Source organism: Linepithema humile, chromosome 4 (genome assembly GCF_040581485.1).
Source record: "Linepithema humile isolate Giens D197 chromosome 4, Lhum_UNIL_v1.0, whole genome shotgun sequence".
Taxonomy (NCBI): Eukaryota; Metazoa; Arthropoda; class Insecta; order Hymenoptera; family Formicidae; genus Linepithema; species Linepithema humile.
In genome coordinates, this window is record NC_090131.1 from 18782460 (window position 1) to 18808140 (window position 25681).

Sequence of the window (25681 nt, forward strand, 5' to 3'; positions counted from 1 at the left end):
CGCGATGCAGTTTTTAAAATAAACAACTTCAACTACTAGACAATCCGCGATTTATTGGTAGATGTATCTATTTTTACAGGGCAACTAAACAAACACGAATTTGTCGAGAAAGACTTTAAGGATGCTTGTATACAGCAGGCTATTCGAGACTCGCGTTACAGCAATCCTGCTTGCAACTGATATCTCACGTTTCTTCGAAGCGCGACGTTTCGCTCGTGCGCCCGACGTTTTCTTTTCCCCCTTTGACAATCTGCTTTTTGCGCGGCGCCTAAACGAAACGGCGGTATGAGAGGTAACGAGTCTCGCTTTTTACCGCGAGAAAAATGCCTCCTCTCGTAAAACTCACCTCTATCTTCTCTGTTTACTCTCTTGCTCGCGAGAGCGTGAGCACGCCGTGCTTCTTCATTCGTAAAGTCGAAGTGACATTTTATACCGGCGGCAACCAACGGACGTAATGGCCATTTGAATACGAGTGCTTTTTGTAAAATCCGACGAAATTATATGCTTCGATTATTCACTGCGTCAACGGGTAAGAATCGCCAATATTGATTTAATAATGAGTGCGATGCTTCGCCGCGTGCGATAATATGTACGCCGTGAAGAAAAAGGACCCGACGCGTTCGCCACGCTGAATTACGATACGGCCGGCTTCCGTTTGTTCCTTCAGCACCGCTTAAAATCAATTCATTCTCGCAGATGAAATCGTAATTTTATTAGCCCGGCATAAATTCGACCCTCGATGGTATCCGAAGTATCCACCGGCGCTCCTTGCGCGAAAAGTTACGGCGGACTGGACGTGCGTGCGTAGCACGGGGTGAGACCGAAAGAAACGATTCATAGCGTTTTAATGTCAAACGCACGGGAGATAAGCGGCGAAAAAGGAGGGAGAGTCGTCAATCGGAAGAAGACGGGGATTGCGCGCGGAGAATGGCGCACGAGTGCAAGAACGACCGGTGGGGTGATACAACCGCGAGTTTCATGCATTTAAAAGGTTTCATTAGAAACCGTCTAATAAATATTGACCCCCTTTTTAACTCGGCTTTAAAAGGCCATTCAGCGAGCGGACCGTTCGAAAACAAGGGGGCCCGCGTACGCGGGCATCCGGCGGAGGGAATTTGGCTCGGGCGAGCGCATCCGCAGCGCTGACGGTACCTGCGCTTGTAACAAGATCTGATTTATATAGACACCGTCGAAAATTGGTTTCATCCCCGGACCATCTCCTGGGTGGCATTCTGGTGGTGGCCCCAGCGTCGACGCACTCGTTCCGAGTACCATAAATACTTCCTCGCACTCCACCCCCCTCGATACGGCGGTTCCATGGCATAGGTACGACATTGCAACGGAAATCGATTAGCCCGGTTTGCATTTACAAAGCAACTGCTGAAACGCGATAAAGAAGTGCGAATTCCGGCGAACGTAAATAAAGAACGGAATAAATAAGATCGAAAATAAGAAACGCAGTCAGGCGGGAGCCCGTAAATTCCGTCCGATATATCGCCGCCGATGCAATTCCGATTGATGCGAGAAATATACGCGCGGTTTAAATTCAAATTTTGCAAATAAAAAGCCGTGCCAATTGTAATCGCTACAGTTAATGGGGAATGCTTTAATGTTTTGCGAGAAAATGCATTTTGCGTAATGCACCACGTAGTAAACTCTGCTCGCAGTAAATTCCGAAGTGCTGGCTCTTTTGGTGGTTACATCAGATACACTTCCTTATCCGCTCTCCGGGTTGCTTCGTTCCTCATAGCCATTTTCGTAGTCACTCGATGAGATGCACACGTTTATTGGTTCTGTCCTAGGCAGAATACAAGCCTGCTCGTACGCCCGATCGATTGAACGAGCTATCTATCGCGAGAAATTAACCTCCTCTCCCTCTTTCACACCGAACGGCGGAATATTAAGTGCTATATTCATGGTTGCTGTAGGAAATGCATTATAACGTTGACACAATATAAGCGCAGGTATTTGAAGGTAACGTATTAGGCACGTGCAAATACCACAATCGCAAACTGAAATTCCAAGTTATATAGAAACACTGCGAGATTAATTAATCGTATGCTAAAGCCGATGATATTATTTACTTCATTTTTCAAATTCAAGAAAGATAAAAATAATGATTAAAAACTGAAACATCTACGTAGGAAGAATATTTAAAACTGTAAATGTGAAACTTATCTGACATGCAATGTTGTAAAAATGTACGTTAAAGTATTGCAAATAAATCCGTAACACGTATGAAAAGTCTAGGAATGTTGGCAGAGAATGTACGTCGAATCTCGACGCGTGCCAAATTCTAATATCTACAAATTTCCCGACGGGATGCTGAGAACACGTGCGACAATCGTTGTATATCCGGCAGTCGAATTCCAAATTAGAGCAACGTGAGAGGAAAATCTAAAAAATATCCGCAAGATCCTGAATAGCGCAATAAAGCGTTTACGTTGTATCTGGATTGTTGGTCGCTTTAGAATCACTTTTACCGTTTCTACTCTAGTTTTATGATACAAATAAAGTTCATTTGATACAAGTGAAAATTGATTCTTGAAAAATCATGTAAAATTTATTATAAAATCTTCTCAGCGAGATTCAAATCTATTCACACCGTGAAGCATTATCACTCGCTCGTATAAAGCGCACAGGCTCGCGAATCGCGAAAGAACACCCTATACATGGCGGAGCCAATAATTCTCGAGGAAGGAATATGATCGAAGCAGATGCGTCTGCAGGCGGTTATATGCATACACTCGCGCGCGTCTTTCGCGGCCCCGTATATGTGTCGCCGTGCGCGCGTATCGGTGACGCTTAGTCGTAAATGCGAGGGTATTACAGGGCCTCGAAGATGGTAGATGGTCGTAGCTAAGGAAAGGACGGAAAGAGATGTAGCGCGCGGGCCCGGGGGCCTTAAAGCGGGGGCCGGTTTGCGTGGGCCGTACGGCACCTCCGTTCGCCATACCTGGCCCACCTGGACCCTCCTCGTTCCTGCGGTCGCCCTCATCTCCACGCCACTATCGCCCTCTCTTTCTCTCCTCTCTTCTCTTTTCGCTCCCATCTTTCCGAGGAAGCTCTCTTTTCTCGATCTCACACAAACGTTCATGGTACATACACGCATTCCGTTCCCCTCTCGTTCCACGCATCGATATATCATGCTCTAGCTCTCTCCTTCTTTCTCCGCCTCAATCGTCATTCACCCTGTCGAAATCTCTCGCTTTCTTTTCGTTCCCCCTCACGCTATTTACCATCATAAACGTATTCTCGACCAATATTTCAACTCCACCCGTGATGCTGCGCGCACGTATGGACGCGCGCCAACGCGACGACGCTCGCTCGCTCGCGCCTGTGTCTGTGTACGCCCGGAGAGCCAGCTTTGCCTCTTTTCCGGCGCGGACCGGGACGAGAAAGTGCCTTCCAATTTTATTACCCACCGTGGTACGATCTCGATAATGAAATACTTCGGGGAGTATTTCGGCCCCCGAGTGAACTTCATTCGACTATAATCGAGATAAGAATGGAGCGCGTACCCCGAGCCGCTACAGTCGCGCGGTCCTGCCGATGATCGAGAAACGTGGGCGAAGCCTCCGGGCGCGGAAGGTGTCGGCGACTCTTTCGTGACGATGACCAACTTTTATGAATTTTTCGAAGAAGCACGCTTGTATTATCTCAAAGTCTATGAGACACCTCACGAAACGTGATTTTAGAAAAGATGAAATTTTACAGAGATTAAAGATCGGAATGTGAAAAATTCGAGAGATTGCGTTTGAAGGTGGGAAGCTTTACGTAGCACTTGCAGAGTATGCCGGAATTCGGAAACTTTTTAAACATTGTAGTGCTTTTAATATATTACTCGGATATATATATATTTTGTATGAACAAAAATTTAATGGCAGCATTATCAGTATTATATCACGAATATTTCTTATCTATCCATATTGATATAAATTGCATTAAGTAGGGTTTTACTAGCTGAATTGAATTCCAAAATTTATTATCCAGTGTGCTGTGTACACGATATTCCCCAAAATTCTATAAATTACCGGCTTCTATAATGAGATAGATATACTGAAATCGTAAATATGCTTATTCAGATCTCGAACAATGTCATTAGTCGCAACTCTGCATACGACGCTTGTTGTTTTTCGATGTTAGTTTTGTTGAAAGCTCGTTGAAATTCGTTAATTATTTCTACATTGCTTCGGTAGCGCCTTGTTAGAATCAGCAAACGAGATGCCGCGTCCAGGAAAACTCATCATAGGTTTCCGGTTTTGACAAGTGCGACTACGTGCTAATAAAGCTGTTAAAAACAGTTGCGACATGCAGATATATCGAAAAAAAAATAATAATAAAGCTGCAGCACAAAGTTTGTTAATATGTGTCGCCCGTGTCGATTTTAATGGGCATTTCCGAACACATTCGCCATCGACACTGTCATTCGGCTTACTTTTGTTTTGCTCGCAAGTTTGAACGCAAGAGCGACAATGTCCGATTGTGCAGCTGATTTCTCCAGAGATTATCCAATCAAACTTGGTAATTACATTTCCATGATAGATTTTGCAAATTCTCCCACGCCGCTGCGCCGTAGCATCGGCCGCAAATTCGAGGTCCGCCGGATTCGCGGTGTGTTTCGTTTGTCCTGTCTGTGCCTGTTTTATTAGTTTCCCCGCGATCCACCGGATAGCCGTCTAACCTGGAAACAAATACGACCGTCGCAAATTAGTTTTGGCGGCAAAGTTTCGGCTTAAACATTTTATTACCCGCGAGATAATATAACGTCTGATATATATATACATAGCGACAATCTAAAGCAAGGCGTCTTTGCGAGGATCAATATATGTGATAATGAAATCAACAGACAAAAATATATAAAACAGACAATTAAAAATAATCGCGTCTAGAATATTTTAAGATTATCGTTTATCTGATGCAAAATAATAAAATATTTGGAGATAGCTTACAATTCTTGTCGTAATATATTTTTTTTACAATAGATTACACTGTTTACGAGTGCCTCATTAAAATATACTTTTTTCAATGTAAAGTTGGCTACGGTAATGTATGCTAATTCGGTGTCATCGTACGTGTATAACGATGCAGCTGCATACCAGCGCATTAAAGTAGCCGCGGGCAGCCTTTTTCAGCCCATATTATCGTTTGATCAGAAACACCCGCGCGTAAGTATCTACTTTTTATGTACCTCGATAACGGTACAAGCGGAAAAGTCGCGATTAACACGTGAAATCTTCGCGAAACGTCACGCTGTAAAGTCCGTGCTTTATAGTGACGATAAAACCGCGCCGTGTTTGGCGCTCGTCGTCTAGTGAATCGCTCCGAGAGAACGGAGAACGAGCAGGGTCAAATGCAGCGTTAACTAGGCCTTTACAGACACCTCAAGCGCGCGATTACGTCAAGTACGGGGCGAATCATTGAAAATAACCAGATCACAAATTGACGAGACTCCGCGTTTTCCCCGTCGCCGCATCCCTGCACTCTCGGTTCCGCGGCGAGGTGGCACCTCGACCACGCGACGGCCAAATTATTGATCGTCGCCGTGCTGGTTAATTCCTTTAAACGGAACAAATCGAGCGGACAAAACATTCCAATCCGCGCAACGGCCGCCGGATATCTATTGGTCCGACGTAAGAAAGGGATCGCGTTCGTCGTCGCGCGTCGTGTCGGACTACAGTTGTCCGGCTCGCGCGCCAACTATCCGGTCTCCGGAGCGGGCCTCGTTACTGGTTAAAGATTTCGCCATATTTGATGTCATAATTATAATATTTACGAGCTGACACTCGCTACGTTTAAATCGTTTATACGTGATGGACGACGGGAGTCCCCTGTGCAAGTCGGCCCTGTGCGACCGCCCCTCTGCCCCGAGAGCTCCCCCGGAGCTCTCCGCTAGCGCGCAATTTTAGGGCACGTTAGAGTTCATCGAACTTGCCGACGATTCCAGGAAATCCGTCTTTCGGGCGAGTCATCAAGTATCATTACGACGGGATAATAGTTTGTTCATGCCGCGGATATCAAATGTTTAAGCGGCTATAGGATAGCAAGGCGTGCAATTTCGGACGGGTTCTATAAACACGAAAGAGACAAGTCGATGTTTATCGATGGATAGAGTGTCTGTTTGCTTTCTCGGTTTGCCGACGACATCTAAAACAGTGTCTCGCAGAGAAAAGCTAATTTACGTGCCGTGTTAAGAATAAATGTTCTAAAATAACAACTTATTGTTCAATATCTTTATTTAACTTGAAAGAGAAACCGAAGCGAGAATCGCGAGCGATCATTCGCATTATTAAACCGTCCGATCAGATAATGATTGTTCTTCTGATAAATTTCGCCTAGATTCCGCTGTCGTAGAATCACTTGCTTATCCGAGATGGGACATTGCCGCGAGATCAGTCGATTCATATGAATTCCGCGGCGGGCAAATATACGCGGCAAAGGGTGTACTCTTCCTGTAGTGCGAAATGATAGGATGCTCGTGGAGGGAGCGCGGAGAGCCACGAGGGCTCCTCTCCGCCGGTTATCTCGAATAACTATGGAAATCACTACGAGCCTCGGTTCTCACACCGTCGCTGTTGCTTCCTTCGTTGGCCATTTCGTTTCCACTCGCGCCTTCGATACCACCGTCGGTGCCGCCGTATTCTCTTCTTTTCCCTATCTACCTGCTTCTCTCCTTCCCCTTTCGTGCGTCCACGCGGTCGAAGGTGGAGCATGCACGGGCGGATACGTGAGAAAGCGAACGATCCTGGGCTTTTGTACTGTTTCGTTCTCTCGGCGAGCCGCGAGGCTTTCGCCGTCTCGACTTTTCTCACCATCGAATTATCACTTTCTCATCCTGTCATTTCGGCACTTCTTCGTAAACACTCCGCGGAGATGCGCCGATCGTGATACAAATGCGACGCGAGATAAGACGTATGATTTGTATTGGATCTTAAATACAATTTTATTGTTTTAATTATAATATAGGGGAGTAAATGTAAAGTAATAATCGTATCAAACTGTGAAAGTAACGAGCTCTCGTTCCCGATAGAGATAAATTACCTCGCGATATATTAACGCGTTTCTTGTCGCGGTACGTCATGATTCATGCCGCACTAACGAAATTTGTTTAATATCGCAGCTAATAAATTTCGCGGCTGAATAGTCTGCGAGATCGATGGTTGTTATTATGGCGACTAACTAATTGCAAACCATTAAAGCGGCATTTCAAGCGTACGCTTGTATGCCATTCGTGTAGGAACTCCGGCATGTAGCGCGGTGAACGTACGCAAGTTTCGAATCCTAGATCAAAAGGTTTGAATGGAGCTCGGTTCGAGAAGTTGTCCTAATTGCCGCTGCTGAACTGCGAAATCGGATTACCTAGTCGCTGACTATCGCCGCGCATAGCCGCTTATGTAACTTACGATAGGGCATTCGTCCGAAACGTCTGATTGAGAGATTTCGAAGCTGCATACTCGACAAGGAATTTTTGTTCGCGATGCCTTCGCTTGCTCCACCAGAATTAGAAAGCGCAATCACTCTTCAAGGTGCGACAAATCATTATGAGTAATGCCACGATTTACGTTTCGTTCGTCGATGAAGGTTCGAGTTATATCTTGCGCAACAGAGCGCGCTGTTTATCATGCGGCCACTCGTAAAGCCGTCCATAAAACGCCATGAGTTGTGGCAATTATTTTTTTCCTCGAGAGTACAACTGACCGGAAGCGTAATGCAAACGTTGCCTTCTGTACGCATATCGACAGCGGTGTGTCCGCGGAAACACCCGCGAGAATTGATAGAGAGCTTTCCTCGCACAATCTGCCAAGATATTTACCACTCCGGGCGGAAGCGCTATCTGAAAAGTGTACACGAAGCAGCTGCTCGAATTGCTCGTAGTAAAAGTATACTCGTAACGTCTGTTTCTTCTGTGTGTGTGATACGCGTTATATTTCTGTGTCACCAAGCACGCCTGGCGGTAACGTTGTCGACGTCAAATAAGTATATCCTATGTAATCCTTTCCAATATATCGACAAACGTTCGCTTTAAACTGTTAAAAATTTTGTTTTCTAAAATATTATAAAATATTCAATGTTATATATTTTTTTGTGAAATTAAATTACTATTCTTTTATTATGATAGAATGTGTAATTCTGCGAATATAAATTATTAGCGAATCTCGTGATTCACACAATATGATACAGATATATAAAATCGTGCGGTTACATTATCTTATCAAGTTATATTTCTGTAGTAGCCAGAAGTGCTATTACTGTGTTGCGCTACATATATCGTTGTACACAGTCTCGCTCGCATTGTCATAGAAATCGCCGTAAAGTTTCCAATATTTAATGCTCGGCAATTTCGCCGAGATATTCGTTGCATAAGGATTTACTTGAATCATTGACGGTACCTACGTTCAGATTAAGAGTTTAGCTATATTGTATAAATCGCCTACGCGATACACCTGAATGGGTACACAACCGGTTTACAAATAACGTCGTTAATGCGCAACGAGTTGGTAAAACGATTTTGAATATTGCCAGACATTTTCTCAAACTGTCTGCGATACGAGACTTTTCATGGCGTTGTTTGTCAGAAGTATTTATAGCCACGGCGCTACGTGAAATCTGTTATGTTTGTAAGTCAATCATCCACATCGCGCAGACATTATTCATGCGGGAGTTATTTATGCCCGCGCGCACGGGAGATGGTATTTTCACGCGAAACGAATGTTACTTAACTCGATTTAACGTGATTATTTCGGAGATCGTCGGACGTTCCTTCGAATTGTCACTCGACCAGACGCGAAACCTCCATCGCTACGTCCGACCTGCCTACCTGAAGAATATTTATTGCCACTGCTGGCGTACAAAGCCCGTTACGCCCGATCGCTCGAATTGTACGACGTAATGAGATCGCGTGTGCTGGCACGGTCGCGTTTCGGTGTGCGCCGTGCCGAGTGCGCTGCGCAGCAACGTTTGATCAAGTATGAGATATCATTCACGAGAGGCAAAGCGCTCACAGGAGCTTCGAAGTCGATTCGATCCTGGCAAATTAATGTGGCTTGAGATATCTCATTCAGTCGTACTTACGGCACACTTACCTACAAAATGCGCTTGCCGTTATCCGTGTATATTACGATATATGCAAGGGGTTGTGCATACATTGGGCTCGGAAATCACGTACATGTACCTATCAGTGTCAGTATAAGTTAATGCAGAATGTCATTTTCGATTATTTGTGCGATTTATTAAAATTGATTTGGTTTTTATATAAATCTATTACAATTAAATTGATGTAAATCAGATAACTAACTAAAATAATGGCTCTCTAATATTTTACGACAAAATTATATGAAATATATGCTTTCACACAATATATGTACACTGTATGACAGAATTTCATTTGGGTCGAAGCTTAAGCGCATTTACATGCATCGGATCTAAAACACGCAATTATCGTTCATGGAGCATCAATTAGCTTTGATCTCAAATTGTGCAAGCCGAGTATGACTTGTAGACAAACGAAGGCTCAGATGTACCTGTATATTCGGTTACCTGCATGTCACTTCGTCTGATAGTATGTGCATAGACGGCGGACATTACGCGTGTAAAGCTCGGACGTGGAATCAGCGACATTCGTAGGAGCTCAACTAGAAGCCGTCGGATGCCATTGCTGCACTATGTACACTAATTTCCGGGCTGTTTGATAGATCTTGGGTGATTGTTAATGATGTTTAGAGAGGCCGAGAACGGAGAATCTCGTGGAAGCCGGCGGTGGGCGCCGTCATGGCTCGATACGCTTCAAAGTGGTATTAAATGTACGGTCACCACACGGGTGCCTGGCTGTCGGGGCAAATTAAACAAATACCATTTAGTCGCAAACGATTGCACGGCAAATGTTAAGCCTGCCGTCCTGCTCGTTTGTCAAGGTATCTCTGTGCAGAGTCGCGTCACGTCTGAGAGACCAGCGAAACTAACTTTGATGCGCCGAGCTCGAGCGTAGCGGCAAATTTGCTCCTAAGTCAAAGAGCGTAACATGAGCTTAGTGTTTTCGTAATTAATTAGGACGTCCGTTGATCTTGGCGATAAATTCGTCGAATATGTTCAAAGTCTACGCGTATCGCGTATTCGGGAAAGATAAGCTCGGCGCGATAAAACGAATATTTTAACACGATTGCTAATAGTGTAACTGAATTCTAATACACAAGTTGAATTCTCTCGTGCGCACTGTGAGATCTCAAAGTTGCAACTACTGCATAGTATATATTGTGAATCGACTGTATATCGAAAAATACACCTTCATCCGCTGCCGATACGATCTCGCGCGAGTAAGCATTGTACCGTATTTTTTCACCGAGTATATATGCTACGCGCTGTCGATCGGCGCATGCGGTATGCAAATAGAAACGGCAAGACAATTGGACACTCGCGGCGTCGATCCGCCACGTTGCACTTCGATCTCGTAAAGTCCCATCGTAGCCGGCGTAGAGGCTTTCGCGAGGAAATTATTATTGCCGGATGGGTAGGCGAAAAGAGCCATCTTGGAAGAACGCAGGGAAAGCCGCGTTACTACTGAACGTAGGCGCTATCCCAGCGATGGGTTATATTCCCGGAGTTTTACGAGCGGCAGACGCGTACGGGATAGGAAATAGGTTTTCCAACGATTCACTCGGACTGGTACGTGCAGCGTTCGAGAGAAGCAGCAGCGAAATGCGGGGAAGAATATAAGGCACGGGCGCGCATTCTCATACAGGAAGGACAGTATGTATCCCTGCGCGCCGCGCCGGCACGGGGCTTCGCCTTCGCCGACGATGTCTATGAGGTCCCTTGGGATATTTTTACGGTGCGAAATGTCTCGCGATTCGTTGAACCCCGCGGAGGCGTGTTACGAGTTAAGTTAAGAGAATAACGCTGCTGCGGGAGTATGGAAGCTGTTGCGCTATCTAAAGGAAACTTTGGACTGCGCCGAGGAATTGCCTCGTTTATCTTCTTATTAAATGTATCATACAGCTTCGGTATTAAAATAATCTCAACATTTAAAGTTTACAATCATCTGATTATATATACACTGTAAACATTTAATGAAATAGTCATTATAAATTTAGAGAACGCGCATAAAAAATGTGAATATAGAAATTTATATAATTAAATGCAAACACGCACTGGGAAATATTGTGCATAATAATGAGCAGGTTTTGTAAAACTGTTACGTTTAACGTGTAATTTATATTGTTTTTCGTGATATGCTACCACATTTTTGCCACGATTATGCCGCATTATATTTTACGCTCCAGATAATGCCATCTCTATCTTTCGCGACGACAAGGTACCTGTTTGAAAATGCATGCGCACACATTTTAACTTTTCGGTTAACTTCTCTCTCTCTCTCTCTTTCTCTCTCCATATCGCTTGCTGCTTTCTCGAGCGTCTCTCCCGCGAGAAGAAGTTTTATCTACGAGCTCTTCCACATTTTACTAGACATAAAAATGCCAGAGGGAAATACATCGGTGTAGTAAGCTACGCGCTATAAGCAGTTCTCGAGGCGCTTAGCCAGTCGAAAGATTAATTTCGAGGAACACTATTTTGAAATTAAACTGAAGATTTAAATCTCTATTTGAAAGTATCAATAAGATTGCCTTTAAACTTTTTATAAAATTTTTAATAACAGAGTCTTGCCGTCGTTTAGACGCAATGAACTTTCGCCGCGGCCTCAAAAATTCACTCTAAATTTTACAGTCTCTTGGAAAAGGATTCTCGCGGAAGCTCGCAAAGTGCGCCGTAAAAGTGGATCAAGTTGGTGCCCTTCGGATGTTAATCATTAAAATACTTCATCTTCTCAACTCGACGAGAAATAAGCCACGGCCAGGACTCAGACCTTCCGCTTCCGCTACAGCTGGCGCGCTTCTCGGACGCAACTCTCCCCCCCCCCCCCTGCGTACGGTAGTTGAAGCGCCATTGTCGTCCGTGCCTAGAATGACCATAAATATTCCACGCCTCATCTCTCTCTTTCTCTCTTTCTCTCTCTGTCGCAACCGCGCGGCTGGCTTTGCCCTCACATAAAGACACGCGATATATTCCCCATCGCGTTTGCGCCAACTCTCTATGAGCAGACGGGAGCGTTGGCGCAGCAGGTGCAAACGCGATATCTCTCCATCATAATCGTCGCTGATAATGGGGCCTTAGATGCCTCTCAAATTACCGAAAGAACGAGACCAGAATCATTCAAAGTCAGCTGCGGCGCATCCGTTGTTCACGCGGTGCATTTTTATGCACACCGTCCGTGCACAGAAACGCTATCCCCCGTCCTTTGTACAGCCGAAAAAAATGATTCGCTAGCACGAATCAGGAGGTATCAGTCGCAATTAATCGACGAAATCTTGAATGCCCATCGGAATGCCCGTCCAGTTTAAGGGCAGCGTGGCGATTAGTTACCTTCACGACGCGTATTCATTATCGCGTATTAGACGCTGCGAAACGTAAAAATGCTACCTAAAGGAAACCGTAATTAATGTTCATTGTTGCGGCTCACCTCGCGTGACTGGGCGCGGTCGTTACTCGCGTTTGCGTTTCCGGGCGAAAATTTCGACAGTAGTAGCGCCGGCGACGCAAACGCAAATCGTAAAAAGCACACGCTCGTTCGCGGAGAAAGAACTTCATCGTGTTACTGCCGGTATCATTATTTCGTTTAAGACGAAAACGATGTTTCGTGCGGAGACCGTGAAAATTGCCTCGAGGAGGATCCTCTTATCAAATAAAAAGACGGGCGTTAGGGTGCCGAGTCCGGCGCGAGGAGGCGAAGCAAAGCGAAGAGGAGAAAAGAGGAGGTGCTCGGGCTCGCGGACGTGCGAACTGACAGGAGTCCATCCCAGATATCCAGCGGGATGGTTCTCGTTTTGCGGGCCGACCGGCTGGCACCTTTTTTCGTCTGTTTGCACCTTCACCGAGGGTATACTTACGCCGGGCGTACTCATTATTTCTCATCCGTTCCTCTCGGTGAGACCTCTTCTTTCATATTTAACCCGTCCGTCGCTCCGCGGAGCTTTCGGCGTGTTTAATTTAATCGGTATCGACGCCCTCGACCGAGTGAACCGTGCGAGTGCGATCGACCCGCTCGGCCGATAGCCGCGTATTCCGCTTACGAAACGGCCCCGTTCTCTCGCTGAGGGCAATTGTTTTAAAACGCGCCACGAAAGACTCGCCTGTCCGCACGAAGAGATCCAGGATAATGCGATATTGCGGTACAAGCGGTGTCGTTTATCTCTATTTTCGGTGTAAAAATGAAAATTAAGACTGATGCTATGCTGAATAAATATGGTTATCGCCAGTGGGCGACTTCAAACGTCGTATTATTTCGAAATATCTACTTGCAAGAGTGTTGATACGTGACGAAATACTCGGAGCGCGCGCGTATCGTGATCGATTTAACGGAATGTTTTTTTTTGCGAGCGCGTTAAAAGGAAAATCGAACGCTTCTATTTTCCGCGAACAGTCGTAGATAGGTGTTTTTCGATTTTAATACTCCGGAGACTAGCTGTCTTCCGTGGAAACGACAGAGATGAAATCTTTTATCTCGACTTCTGCATAAAGCGCCGCCTTTTATGACTGTCACTTTAAGGCCGAAGCTTTACGGCCCGGCCGCTTGCATATTTTACTCTGATCCAGCGCAGCAACGCTGGGTCGCGCGAAATTGAAGAACCGTATATTATACCGAAAGCCACTTTTGACATTTTTCCGTACGTTTCCGGAAATTACACAAACGGTCCATTTTTCATACCACAACTCCGTTTCGCAGTGTATGTGATACAATGTTCTTTTATTACATCATTGCGTTTGAAAAAAACAGAATACTGAAACCGTGTACACAAAATTAAACTTAGATTTTATCAGAAATATCTAATATTATAATTGAGATGATAAATAAATGTTATCTTTAAAAAAATATATATTTTACTTTATAATGCATGTATACGTCGCTTTATTACATGAATAAAACGTAAAGGTACTATGAGAAACTAGAATATAAAAGGTTGTCAAATAAAATCTATAATCGAGGCGGAGCAAATTGCGAAATTTTGTCGCTTGAGCGCAACGTTATTATCCTGACATCGCGTAATATTCACAAGCTACGAGCAAACTTACGCAGCACTTATGAAATAGACGGCGGATTCGCCGCTCCGGAGGCAGCGGATTTGAAAAACGTTCTGGCGGCGCGCGGCAGTTATTACCGGAAGAGAATTCCACGGGAGTATGTTACGTCCTGCCATCCGAGGGCATTACGATTAATGAGTTTGGACGGTCGCCATCTCAGGAATCATATAAGAAACACGCCGCTTAAACGGCAATTCCATGCTGTACCGTTTGTTATGGTGGTACGGATGAGAAAGTGGAAAAGGGGCGTAAAGAGCAAACGAGAGGATCGCGGCAATTCGTTTTCTTTATATCCAGTTACATATGTCAGCTTAGATCAAGGAATGCGCATACTGTTTATCATGAAGTTTAAATCACTTTTATTCATCCAAATAAGGAATTCCAAATTTTTTAATTTGGTATATATTGTTTTCTTATGTCATAATGTATAATTTTGTCGATCAATATTCTGTGCGCGCGCAAAAATAAAATTAATTATTTAAAATTCATAAAACTAGCAAATATTTAAATTAAACATCTCTGATAATTGACTAAAGCAGATTTGTATTATACAAAGAGTTTTCAGAGAACAATACCATATACATTCGCAATTTCGCTGTCGGCTAGCATGTTAGCTCTCGGCGTTGTTTCTCTATTTTTCTGCTTTGGATGTGTCGGCGCGGAAACGACCATGGTTCTCTTTGAAGAGAAAAACGAGATGGGAAAGACGTAAGAGGACATTCCGGGTTTTTAATAGGAGAGGGGAATTCTTTTCGGTTCTGGCGTGTCGCCAGCTCACACGCGGCTATACCGAGAGACAGGCGGGCAACCTTGCGTGTAACGCGCTGCGACAAACTCAAATATACCGATTCCACGCTCTGCACGGACGCGCGTATGTATGTGTGTACGGTTAAACCGTTTCTCGAGCTATCTCGTCGGCGATTTTGCAGTCGCTGTAACTGCCGCCGTGGTAGCGCCATAGTTTCGGGAGGGCTTAGCGACGCCTGCGGGACTATTCGAGATTTAGCAAGTTCCGGCAAAGTTCGTTCCTTAAACCGCGAATAATGTCGGCTCCGATGTGAACTATTCTCACGACACGTTACATATTTACGCGCGTACGCATGTCGCAATAAAGTCCGATTCGATTTGCAGAAGAGATAACGGGTCATTTATTGTTCGCGCGAAAGGTTTGCACGCTCGTTACCGAGCAATAACGATCGCTGTCACGTAAGAACCGATGTATTTGCGTAAGAAATATAACGAAGCATTGCAAATCACTCAGTCGGTTTCGTCTTGCGTCCGTCACTGCCAGGCGGTGATTTAATCGCTTTATTGGGTTAACGCTCTCCTACGACATAGGGCACCTTTGCAATTACACCGGCGCTAATCGCCGAAGGCGTCACGTGCAAAAGGAATTTAGTTTCTCTGACGTAACAAAGAATGGAACGACCTTACGTTCCGCCTGCTCTGACGATCACCGTGCAAATTTCTGGCAAATCGCTAGATTTCTGTTTCAAGCGTATCGTATTTAATTACCGGTTATTCGACGCTCGTCGGAGAGACCACGCGATAAATGTTGCAATTTGTGACATCGAATATGCGTCAATCCTTGCGACATCAAACATGCAACCGCTTCTGACATATAACGTGTCTCGTACCGCGAAGGATAAATACGAGAGGATACAAGAAGGTGGTAAGCGTATACGTAGCATGTTTCTAGTCGGCCGTGTATCGACATACGTGAAATTCCTGACAAAACACGTTCAGACCAACATACATAACACCGCGTTTCGATGATACGTATTTGAAACATCGGCCGGCCGTCCGACCAGATATCGCATGGTTCGCTGGTCCGCTGGTCCCATCGATAGCACGGCACCCCGCACACTCACGCGCGCGGAGCAACTTCGAATGTGGGAGATATTTTCGTCCGGCCCAATATCTCCGCCATGCATCATTGCCGTCGTCATGTTTCGTACAAGGCTCGTATAACAAATGGAGGCCAAGGTGCGGCGGGAGAGGAAGAAGTTCCCTTGTCTCGCGGTGTCTTGTTCCATTTTCGCGCGCACCAATCATTTGCATTGACAGGGTCCTGTTCCGGGCAAAAACTCGCTTAAATTCTGCTGCCACCGGCCCCGCCGCGCCGCTTTCTAACCCGCTCGGGCGTCGGGCACGACGGCCGTTGGCCCCGAGCTTTGGCCCGACGGATCGAAGGATGCAAACGACAGGCGACTGATTTACTCGCGCGTGATTTTTACCCGCTCTCGTTACCGACGCCCGGCCGCCGTGGTCTCGTTTCCCTCGACGGAGACGGCCGGTTCGGCTCCGTGGATGCAGAAAACTTTTTTGCCGCGCGCCCGCGATCCGGAGAACACGCTTGGTACGCGGCAGTGCGAGCAATAAGGATCATTCGTGTAAACTTTCTTCAGCGGAAAACAAACGGCGCTTCTCTCTTCTTTTTTTTTTCAATGCGCGCTGATACGAGTTTCGCAATTTATTGCCGGAGGCACTTTAATAGCTGTCGAAAAGAAAATAAAAACCAGCGACACTTGGGCGAACGTTTTTCTGTGTATTTATTGTCCGGATTCGGTGGCGAACATTGTTGAACGGCGCCGGGAGTACTGCTCAAGTTTCCTCTCACGCAAGTCTCTTATCGTGATCCATTATCAAATTTCGTCGATCTTCCGAGCCGCCGCAGTCGCGCGTTAAGCCGTGGAATTCTGCAAACCGTAGTTTCACGCAATTACGCTAAGAAGTAACTTGATCCACGATAGCGAAGTACACGTTCGCGGCAGATCGGACGGCGTGGCGGGTAGATATTTTCGAACTAATTGGTGGATTGCGTCCTTCGCAACATTCTGGATGGCCTCCAGTCGCTCTCTGCCTTCGCTCTCTCGTCTCACGCTCGCCCAGTCCGGACGAAGTTACCGCGTAAATCTTCGGCTGCGGTCGAGAGGAAGAAAGTCCGCGGATATCAACGAGGATTCTACCGAACTGCGCCGCGCCGCGCCGCGCCGCGCCGCGCCGCGTGCTCACGCAGAGAGATATTCACGCGTGATCGTGAATCATACCAGTTAGTGTCGAGGGCCTTGCTCGCAGCTCGTTAGATTTATCACCTTTCGGGCTCGCGACGGATCTAGTTTTCCGCGTGCGCCACGATAGGACGATAACGGCCAGACGTACGTATATGTTTGGCGTGCACATATATACGCCAACGCATCGTTTACTTGCTCTTCTTCCATCTCTCCCGCTCCCATCAGTAAAGTGTATACGGTTGAATCCTTTGTTACGCTCGTTGTCCTGATCTCTCCCATAGGATCTTTGCAACCGGGTAGTGAGGTACCTAAAAGAAGTAAAAGAAGGCATACCGCGGTGCGCCTCGCTATCGAGGTATCTCGGAGCGCACAAAGTATACAGCAACGAACCCGCCAGCGAGCAAACACCGTGACTCTCTCATTCTCCGCTCCTCCTCGCCCGGCCCCTCTCTTGAATCTCGTCGGCTTGTCTTCGATGGATCGAATCGTCGGCTTCTTAGCTGTGATTCCTTATCCCACTGTGTGAACGTGCGGATGGTAGCCTATCGACGCGGATACGACTGGTCGCCGCCGATAGTACGTTGAATTCCGATTGCACGGAGCCGCGAAATCGCAGCCGCAAGAACTGTGCGAGGTCGTCAAAGAAGATGGCGAGGAGGAGTCCACGGTGTCCAGTGTGCAAAGAGGGTAGAAAGGCGAGTTGAATTAATAATCGGCAGATCGGCCGGATAGCGACCTCCCCTCGAACACGTCGGGGCGGGAAAAAAAGAATAGGAAGGCAAAGGAAGGCAGCAAGCAATATAGGCTGAAGGAAGGGTGAAACTTCTAAAAGTCGAGCATTGAGTTGATTTATGCCAGATGGTAGATAGCGGCGGTGGCTGTGGCTGCTTTGCCTCGGTACGCTCGTTGAAGCACCGAGAAAGAGAGAGAGAGCCAGCGAACCACCTTCGGGCTCAGGATATATCTGAAGTCTCTGTAATACCAAAGACGAGAGGTCGAATCGGAAAAGAAAAGGAAGAGGAGCAAAAGAGAAGTAACAGGCGTAGAAGAAGAAGAAGAAAAATGCAAGGACGAAGGATAAAGCGAAGAAGAAGAGGCAGAATTGCGCCTTCAAGGATCGCACTTGATAGAGGAGCCGATGCCGAGTGAATCCTTCTGAAGGGTCAGTTGGCCCGTGACTTCCTACCTCGATACATTTTCATTAACACACCATCGCGCTTCTCCTCTACCGCCGTCGTGGCATTACTTAACCGCGTCAGTCGCTTAATAGTCATGAAGAATACGTCTCGATATGAGGAAGTATCAAAGGTGACCTGATCCTCTTTCATCCCCTTTCCTCGCTGCGGGAATCTTATTTCGCGCCGATGGCATTTTTCTTTGAGAGCCCTTCGTCGAGATTGCGAAGTTTCTTCTGCGTCAAGATGCCGCGCGCTCGATACGGTGCGAGAGCGATATCGGCGCGCATTTAATGCGCGCTCCAGTCCTCTGGGAGGATCGGCTCAAAAGCTCATGGCACGAGGAAAAACGGCACCGACGGATTCAGGAAAGCGAATATCTCGCACATTGTTACTGGGCGTTCGCACGCATGTAACGAGTGTCCCCAGGGATGAGTAGGTATATAGAGGCTCCCGCTTTTTGCGCGCTCGTTCGTAGTAAAAGTCTCCTTTGTCACCTTCAGTACGAGCTGCGTCGAGAAAGGGCGAGAGAAAGAGAGAGAAGACATTTATCATTCCGTAGTAGACGGGTTTGCGCAGTTGAGATTTAATTAAGTCGATAGACGCATCCCTACTGCGTGTGGCTGCACCGACCTGCTTGGCTATGCGAGAAATACTTGTTAAAAGAACTAAGGAGAACGCGCGGTAACATCAGGATAATGCCGCTGAATAATATCAGATGAAAAATAACACATTTTTGCGTGTGCAATTCGTAAACTTATCCTTGTTACAATTTTGCATTCTCTGATATACATTGTGTAACATATAAAAGATTTAAAAATTAATAGATGCACAATTTAATATCTTATATAATTTAAATAAATAAATATTGTATTCAATCGTATCACTTGATGTTGCAATATAGAACGCTTCGTTCCGTTTCATGAATCTGACGACGTTTGCGCGCGACGACGAGACGGCACTAGCCAGACAAACTTTCGCTCTCACGGTTTTCTAAAGCGCCGGCGAGCGCGGAAATGCAGCGATGTCGTCGTCCTTCGCGATAGCGCGGTGGAAGGAACTGTCTGTCGTCGGAACGGCGGCAGAAGGTGGCGAACGCACGTCGGAGGCGGAGGAGGCGCGCGAGGACCCGAAGAAGAGCCGGATAAGGTGGGTAGAAGAGGTGGAAGGCGAGCGAGAGGGAAGATCAGGATAGCTGTCGACGGGCATTGAAAAATGTGCTAAGTCCAGAAAAAGCAGCTCCCGTGCCCGCAAGCGCCGCGCGCTCTCGCTCTCTTCGCCCTCTGCTCCTTCGCCTTCACGTTCCCGCTCGCCGTTCATCTTCCTCCGCTCCTAACTGGCCTCCTCTCCGCGCCCCATTACCTCGCAATCCTTGCTTCTTGCCTGCCTGTTAAACCGGCGGATACAGCAAAACGGTACAGGCTCGGAGAATGTGGTAGGGCAGCCAAGGCTACCGTCGACATTAACATTTGCGCGCGCGTTGACTCTCAACGCGATTTCGACGTGTCCATATATATGTAAATAGGAGCGGTGGCGTATTTGCGTGTATATGCAAGCCGTGTTTCCTCTTTCTTTCTCTCTTTCGCCTCGTAGGCCTATAAAGCGAAATTTTCGGACGGTCGTCTGACATTCAGATCCCGTATGATACGCAGCGCAATTGTAAAGTTGTATCGCAGGTTTTATATTGGTTCATATTTAGCATAAATTTTGTCCCCTCAAACATTGTATACGATTTTTGCATTAGGCACTTAAAATCTCGGAGATTGCCATATTTAACATTAAATATTGGTCACGAACATAAACCATTGTTTTCAAAATGCATTTTGTGTATGTTTTAAATAAATTTAAAAAAAGAGGATTATTGAATATGCCCAAAAATTAGATTTTGAATTGTTAGAACTCTTGCAAATAACTAGGAAAATCTAGAGATTATTTTAGCATATAGAGAGAGTTATTGCAATTTATCTGTATCAGCAGAAGCAAATAAAACTTTGTGGAAATATTATTTCTTCATTTCGATGAGTCTCTCTCTCTCTTTCTCTCTCTCTCTCTCGGAAACACATCCCCAATGAATTCACGATGACTGCCTCTCAGACACCACAGGTCAAAGGATTTTCCGGGTAACCATACTCCCGTGATGATTATCGAGAATCCTGTCTATCTTTCTCATACGTTCAATAACTATCTCTCGGAGATAGCCAACACGATCGTGCAGAGTTCCCAGCGTGGTGTATGAAGTGCGAAATATGTATGTATCGCGGATGCGTGTGGGGAGCTTCGGCAATTTCGTCTGAATAAACCAGATAGATCGACGCTCTCATCAAAAGTTTTTATATATCGATGCAACGTATCTATCATCTGTGTGTGCGTATATCGCACTCATATGTTCTTACAATCATTTTTAATGTCTTATTGCTAAAAATAATTCAACTGAATCAATTAAGTATATATATATTTATTTTAATATTGATGATTATTATTAGTTATTCGTCGTATGATTATATTACGAAAATTTATCACAACTATTTTTCATTTAGTTATATATTTATTTTCACACTGTTATTCAGAATAGTAATATGCTACCTATTACGTCATGAAGAGTCATAACAAGATAAACTCATTTATCTATTCATCTATCATTCATCTTGTGAAACGATCAGGAAGAAAAATTATATGCGACTAAACTAAAAAAGTACAGTAATATGGCTCGATTGGTACAGCAAGGATGATTAACATCGATGGAGTTAACGCGCGCGTAAGGTAATTACGGATCATCGCTGGTGAAGGCGATATAACGTCAAGGGTCACTTTGAGATGGGGTTAACTACGGATCAACCTTGCGCATGAGATGAAAATGGTCGGAATAAAAGCTGCATGGAAATGTGATAACTGCATTTTATTATAATTTAATAATCTTGCGATTTTGTTTACAATGGTTATTTTCATTACATTGATTATTCTAATTTCACACACATTTATATGCAATCTAAGTTTTTATTAATGAAAGATTCGTTGAAATAAAAATTCTCGACGAGATATTCGCTCATTATTCTCAATGTTAGATCAGACGACAGATAGAAGCGAAGCAGAAGAAAATTCGCAGACAATTATGAAATACCGGGAATCCACTTGATCGTGCCAAAAAGATTATTAACATTGGCGAAATTAACACACTTCTAAGATAATTACCGATTATCTTTCATGAAGCCGTAATAACAGCTTCGGGCACGATTACGCGTTCGTTTAATCACGGACAAGGTGCATTTCTCGGATATGCGCATTTATGATGGTAAAATGAAGAGTTTTATCTTAAGTGTAAATATAGCTGTGTTTATCAGTATATCAACATAACTCTACTCTTATTTCTCATATTTATAGTAATAAGAAAAACAAAAATGTATGGAATTTCCAGAGCCCGTTGCTAGATTCCACAATTTTATAATGCAAATACACTTTCGTTTCCAATTTAATAAGATGAAAATTATAGGATAGAGCTTTATCTTTTCAACAAGACGAAAAAATCTGAATGTATTTCTCACTAAGCTTTTATATCTTTTATTAAATACTTGAAGAGAATCTCGCCGTTCGAAACTGAAGAGTACGGAACTCGTGATGCAACGAAAGGTATGAGAACAGATTTTCGATCGGCCTGAAGAGACGATTAACACGAACGGACTCGACGCGTTAGGGTAATTACGGGCACCTTCGTCGGTGAAGGTGCCATAACCGTTCGGCTGCACGGCAGGGCGCCAGAGGAATATTGCCGGCGAATCCGAGGCGCTAACTAACCGACTGGTTAGCGTACGAAGATGCCTCTTACTCTCTTTTATCGCCACCTCACCTTTCCCGGATCCTCCCTGCGGCAAGTGCGTGCGCGCACGCACACGCTCTTATCCGATAATTGAGTCACAAATTTAGCGGCCAACGCGACAAATGATGTATCGTTTCGGCGATTTGTTTCCGTCGGATATCAGACACAGTCACTCAAAAAAATGATCTTGCAATAATAGCTAAAATTTTCTAGGTGTAAAAAATTAACTAAAACAGATAAATGATTAGCAACTGTTGTGATATTGCATATGTAATTACTTAATCAGTTTAGATGACAGAAACAGAATATATATCTGTATTGTTTGTGAACTTTAAAAAGAAAGTTTCTCTAAAGCGCCTATCTATATAAAATCAATCACGTGTTAGATCATGCAATAAATAACATTTAGCAATGGTACCTAAATTTTTCAGAAGCTATTGCTAGAACATTACTGCTATAAATTCTATATGTGACAAACAATGTTTTCACAGATACGAAAAATAGCGATACATTCTTGTTGCGATATCTAGAAATCTAACTACATCAGCGAAATATTTTTTTGAGTGAGTAGGCCTACAGAATGCGCTTTCATGACGCCTCGAATAATTTCACGTTTGTCGTTGTTTCACGTTTCATCCTGCAAATTAAGAAGTATTTTTCATGGTAAAAAAAATTACCGTGTACAACAGTATTGAAGGTTTCGTAAAACATCTATAAACTGATGTATTTAGATTTGTACTTTGAATGTATTAGATATATAGTTTCACGTAAATTCATGATTTAGAGTTTAAAAATTAAATATTCTAATAATTATATACAACTATAACATTTTATTTTATCTTTTAAGTTTTTATGCTACACTATTGTATATATTAATTATTTTAATTTTAGAAAAATGACATTAATCTCTATAATACATTTACGCCTTTTCAAACATGTCACATGACCGAGCATGACGTAATCATTGATCACTTCACGTCGCGCCCGGCTATTGCACAGTTGAATTGCTCCGATAGTTTCGCATTTGTCATATCTTTTTACTATTCTCCGATAAATTTCTCGCACAAACGATATCAAAAGTATCAAATAAAGCTACCGGCTCGTGTCAGTTTATTAATTATATTGTACAATCGCGATTGACGCGTATTTCTGTATTTGTTATATCAACAGAACGGTGTACAGGTTAGGTTAGGTTAGAAATGTTTCTGCATCGCGCGAACGTGGGAAATTAAGCTTTGTGTGTGATCGAATTTCGTAAAACAGTGTTTATATTGCGCTGCTGTGTAGTCGAATTACACGATTGTTTTGCTTTTGCCGTGTTTGTTTACTTCTGCCGGGTGAGTTCTGCCGGGTGAGTTCTGCGGACGAGTGTCGAATAGTCTAGTGTCGCGGACGAGTGTCTAGTGATGGACATATCTCGTAGCGTTCGCTTATTCAATGAAACAATATCGCGAGTGCAATCCAGCATCAAGGAGTTATCTGGTATGGAGCATCGAGGGATATTGAGGAATTCGGAGAGAGAGAAAGAGAGAGAGAGAGAGAGAGGGAGAGAGCATTGCAGAGAATACGCTGCTGAAACGCCGAATTAAGGTTATATTCGCTCATTTATTATTTTTATATAATAATCGACAATTGTATTTATGAGGTAACATTTTTTAAGTCAAAGGAGTGTTTTACGTGATAAATTAAAAGTGCTAAATAAATCTACATTTCTAAATAATATCGCGTTTTCAATATTTCTGATTAATATGGATCGAGTTTCGTGAGATTTATTTATAAATATATACATTATAGCCGCGCATTTAATTATTCTCATTTAAATAATCGAAAAAGAACTGATTTGAAAACGACATTATATAATTATATCAAACATACAAAAATTACTCATAAATACACTCGTAAATACGATTTGTGATTTCATACACAAATGTACAAGTAAAACTCCGAAATAATTATGGAAATCGTAGAAAGTTTGACGAAGTAAGCGCGCATACGCGCTACAAAGTTCCGGTAAATCTGTCATTTTATGTTTTTCTCGGTATCATCGTTCAGCTGTGCCTCGCGGCTGTGTATGCGTAAACCCCGCACTGGCGGCGCGTCTATGCAATGCCGCTCGCACACATACACTCGATAATTGAGTCACAAGTTAACGCTCGGCGCGACAAATGATATATCGGCCGGCCGATTCGTTTTCACCAGATACCAGCTATAGCAAATATACGACTTCTTGCTGTTGCTGCGGCTCCGCCGCGTAATTTCGCGCGTAAACGGACGACACGGCGATTTATTAACAACCGGCATGCGTGATCGCTAATCCGACTTGTCACTTTCACGCGAAAAGCAATAATTATGCTAAAAGACGAGTGAACCGTCCGTTGAATTGTGTATAATCCAGATGTGATAATGATACGACACCGTGTTAAAACGTCTCTACAAACACGATAAATACAATGACGGCAATGATGATTTACAATCCGAACGTAACGCCGCGCTCAAACACCTCCGACAACGGGTAGTTTTCATATTTCTCTATTTGAACCTTTTACTCGTTGGAGTCGCGCGTGCGGAACGGCATGCATAAACATACCGCGTGCCATCGAATGCGCGGAACACGCGAGCAAGTATGTACATACTTTGTGACGCGTGTGCTGGTATTTAAATTCTAGACAAACATCCGGTTTCTCGCGCGGGATTATTAGCTCTAACGTCGCCATTAAATATCTTTTCGCTTATCCGCCTCTCGCTTACGCATAAATGTATGCGAGCGCACGTACGTTCCTCGATAATTGAGGTATGAATTTAGTGCCGAAGTAACAAATGATGTATCGTCGAGCCGATATATGTATCAGTTCGACGATTCGTTCTCTCTCCAGATATCAACCATATGAGATGTATGGTTCTACGCGTTGTGCATACACACACATACACACACATCAACATTTAGCTGTAAGCCTGAAAATAGCACATCGGCAATATCAGAACGATTGATAAACGCAATTGCAAGGTTTATTGCGATTTTCGCGTGATCGACAATTATTGTACCGATATTCCTGTCTTGCCTAATTAATCACAATAAAGATTTTTTCGAACGATAATCGTGCGGCTGCATCGAACGGAATTCGTGCGGAAGAACATAGCGTGCGAGCGTATTCGGCGTGGCGGATTATACATTCGAATGTGCGAAACACGCACGGCACACGCAGTGATTACCGCATTTGAACCCTATCATTTGTCATTTCTCGCGTAAAGGCCTCGCTCTTCCGCCTGGCGGCTGCTCGAATCTCACAGAGAAAGGTACGCGTGAATGCACCGCGCTAAAAACACGCCGCACGCGTGTACACGATAACAGAAACGCTAGTTTCGCGCGCGCGCAACGTGACAAATGATCCGTACGCCGCGCGCGCGCGCGCGCGCGCGCGGATGATTCCAACTTAATAAATAATAAATCAGACCGAACAGCGCGAACGTTTTGCACTGTGGCGTGACTCCTGCCATGTAATCTGACTCCCGCAGAAGTTGTATTACAGCGCTAACCGCTAGTAAAACAAATT

At 44.5% G+C, this 25681-nt stretch overlaps 1 long non-coding RNA gene across 1 annotated transcript in view; it reads right to left on the reverse strand.

Moving 5' to 3' along the window:
- Positions 1-3968: 3968 nt before the first annotated feature.
- Positions 3969-25681, reverse strand: part of LOC136999726 (uncharacterized) — a 269273-nt gene continuing 247560 nt past the window's right edge. The window contains exon 5 of the long non-coding RNA XR_010890051.1: positions 3969-4684. This is a non-coding gene — a long non-coding RNA (uncharacterized lncRNA). The remainder of the gene's footprint in view (positions 4685-25681) is intronic.